Here is a 3,427-nt window from a genome sequence, read left to right as displayed (position 1 = left end):
CTGGATTCAAGCAAGCATGGCTGAAGACGGCTGGAATGCCACAAACCGGTCCTAGGAAGTTTGTTTCTGGTCCAGGGAAGGCATGGCTTGGCAGTTCGGGCTGGACTGTTCCTATGAGGCACAGGGTCAGACTGATTTGCATATGGCCATGTCTGCACTGGGGTGGCAGAGTGGGATAAAGAACGGCGATGGATTAAACCCAGATCTGTTGACTGGGTGTAAGTGTTTGATTGGTTCAGATGCTCCGTCCATCACCACCCCCTTTTGTACCGCTTTGTTCACCAGAAGTTGGCAGGGTATGCTCAGACGTGAGTCCCTTGCTCACTTTGCCACAGGATTCAAGCAAGCCTGGCTGAAGACGGCTGGAATGCCAGAAACCATCCTAGGAAACTTGTTTCTGGTCCAGGGAAGGCATGACTTAGCAGTTCGGGCTGGACTGTTCACATGAGGCACAGGGTCAGACTGATTTACATATGGTCATGTTTGAACTGGGGTGGCAGAGTGGGCTAAAGAAAGGTGATGGATTAAACCCAGATCTGTTGACTGGGTGTGAGTGTTTGATTGGTTCAGATGCTGCGTCCATCACCACCCCCTTTTGTACTGCATGGGAGAAGGAGCATTGTTTGTGATGCTGGGAAAGGGAGACTTTTATGAGGGTGGGCATGCTTGTTCTTTGAGATATTGCTTGCGTGGTTTGGGGACTTGTGTGAAGAGGTATACTACACAGTCAGAGGGAGGAAGTTTTGATCAGACACTTGAATAGCTTACTGATGATTACTGATGTGCACAAAACTGTACATCAGAATTTCTATCTTTAGACCTCTTCAACCTAGTGTTCGATTGTTCTCAAGCTTTCTATCGAAAATGCCTGGATCCCTCTCATTCCTCTCTCAAAATGAACTCAGACTCTGGATGTCTGTATTAGCTAATACATGTTATTCCTTTGTTCCAGTTTGCATTCTTAAACAATCTCTGGTTTTAAATCCACAGGTGATTGAAGAGTGGGCATAGAAGACAAAATGGTAGTCAGTAATAAGCAAATAATTGAAAACTATTGAAGGACAGATGCTAAAGATGTAAAGTTGCTTCAGAGCTCCAACAAGAGGAAAGTATCCAGGAAAAAGATGTGGTGAGGAACTTGGATTTGAGTAAAATAAAGAATGTGACAGCAGTTTCTCTAAATAGACTTCCTGCTGCTCTAATGGTAAATGAAGAATGCCCTGGAGATGCTAACCAAGGGCAAGAAACCATCTGTCTGAACCAGAGAGGGCAAGCATCAGTCTTAAGTTCTATCCAGTCCAAGAGAAGATAATACACACAGAACAAGTGGGACTTGAAGAGTTTTTACCAGACCTCAGCAAATGGAACACTTGAGCACCATATCCAGTGAATTGTCTTTATATCAAAAACAAATATCTGTTCGTCACTTATAGAGTGTAAACGAAGCTGCTTAAAAGACAGGTAGTCCGCTTAGAACTAAGATACCTCTTAGTTACAAACTAGCGATGTGGGTATATCTGGGACAAAGGGAAGGAGAATGAGGGTAATAAATGCACCTCTGTGACCAATGACCACCTTTTGCTTGAAGTCCAGGTCCCCGTGTCCACTATCATTCTTGCCCATTAGATGTGACCTCGGGTACTTGTTACCGGGCAAGACCTGCACAATCTTTAACATCCTCATTGTAGTCTTATATACAGACATAGAAGACATCCATAAGAAGGGTGACCAGAAACAATGTGTTGCTTCTGATGCACAATAGTATTCTAAATGTTCATGCCAATACATTATGTGAATATGTACCTAGCTTTGAAAAACTGAACCCCAACCAAAGACCTGATCAATGCTTCATTAACTCATAAATACATAAGTATGAGAAAAGGTTTAGAGAATCCACATGGATGTAATGAAGAGGCAATAATCCCATGAGAGGCTTCCCCATAAGTACCAGCAGCTGCTGATATTAAGGTTGTAGGGTGAATTAGGTTGCCTACAGAGGTTATAAACTGTGAACTCTACAGAGAAGTGATCTTTGGCTAAATAAAAGTGTTAAGTTGAACAAGTCAGCACATTTGAGTGGGTGATGCTGAATAAGAATTAGTATTGTCATATGGTGTGTCTGCTAGAAAAATCCCAACTTGGAAATATTAAGTTCAGAAAGAAATCTTATCTCATAATGGAATGTATACAAGACAAAACCGAACCTGGAGATATTAGCACCAAAAAGAGATCTCATACCTGCTCTGAATGTGAGAAGAGCTTTAGTTGTCAATCCAGACTCAGTCAGCATGAGAAAATTCCCACTGGGGCAAAAACTTCATCAGTGCTCTGAATGCCTGAAACGCTTCACTCACAAACACCAGCTGACTCAACATGTGAGAATTCACACTGGGGAAAAACCTCATAAGTGCTCTGAATGCCACAAAGGTTTCTGTTGTAAATTCAGCCTTATTCAACATGAGAGAATACATACTGGAGAAAAACCTTTTCATTGCTCTGAATGTCTGAGAAGCTTCAATTGTAAAACCCTTCTCAGTCAACATGAGAACACTCACACTGGACAGAAACCGTATCAGTGCTCTGAATGCCTAAATTGTTACCAATGTAAATCAGATCTCACTCGACATGAGAGAACGCATACTGGGCAAAACCCTCATAAGTGCTCTGAATGCCAGAAAACCTTCAGTCGGAAAACCATTCTTACCCGGCATGAGTTAACCCATTCTGGGCAGAAATCCCATCAGTGCTCTGAATGCCCAAAAAACTTTAGTCGTAAATTCCTTCTCACTCAACATGAGAGAACCCACACCAGAGAAAAACCATATCACTGCTCTGAATGCCATAAAAGATATGGTCTGAAAAGTGGTCTTAAATTCCATGAGAGAACTCACACTGGGGAGAAACCATATAAGTGCTCTGAATGTCACAACAACTTTAGAGATAGAGCTAGTCTCACTCACCATGAACAAACTCACACTGGGCAAAAACCTTATCATTGCTCTGAATGCCTAAAAAAAGTTCAGTTATAAAACCAGTCTTATTGTACATCAGAGAACTCACACTGGGGAAAAACCTTTTCAGTGCATTGAATGCCAGAAAAGCTTCAGTTATAAACTCAGACTAACTTTACATGAGAGAACTCATTCTGGGGAAAAACCTCATCAGTGCTCTGAATGCCAGAAAACCTTTAGTCTGAAAAGTCATCTTTGCTGTTCATGAGAGAATACACAATGGGGGAAGAACCTTTTCGGTGCTCTGAATTCCAGAGAAGCTTTAGTTATAAAATAATTCTCACTCCACATATAAAAGCCCATCCTAGCTAAAATAATGTATGAGTGTTATGAAGGCATGTAAAAATTCAGTTGGAAGGTCAAAGTTATAAAGGAAAAGTGTTTATTAGTGTTTTGAATGCCAGAAAAGCTTTAGT

General features: G+C 41.6%; 1 pseudogene; it reads left to right on the top strand.

The window, feature by feature from the left end:
- The first annotated feature begins 2,110 nt into the window (after positions 1-2,110).
- LOC147661024 (uncharacterized) lies at positions 2,111-3,219 on the top strand (annotated as a pseudogene).
- The last annotated feature ends 208 nt before the right edge of the window (positions 3,220-3,427 follow it).

The sequence above is a fragment of the Lissotriton vulgaris genome, unplaced genomic scaffold, assembly GCF_964263255.1.
Source record: "Lissotriton vulgaris unplaced genomic scaffold, aLisVul1.2 SCAFFOLD_5480, whole genome shotgun sequence".
In the NCBI taxonomy this organism is placed as follows: domain Eukaryota; kingdom Metazoa; phylum Chordata; class Amphibia; order Caudata; family Salamandridae; genus Lissotriton; species Lissotriton vulgaris.
The sequence above is the reverse complement of the archived record's forward strand: the minus strand, read 5'-3'. Positions and strand labels throughout refer to the sequence as shown.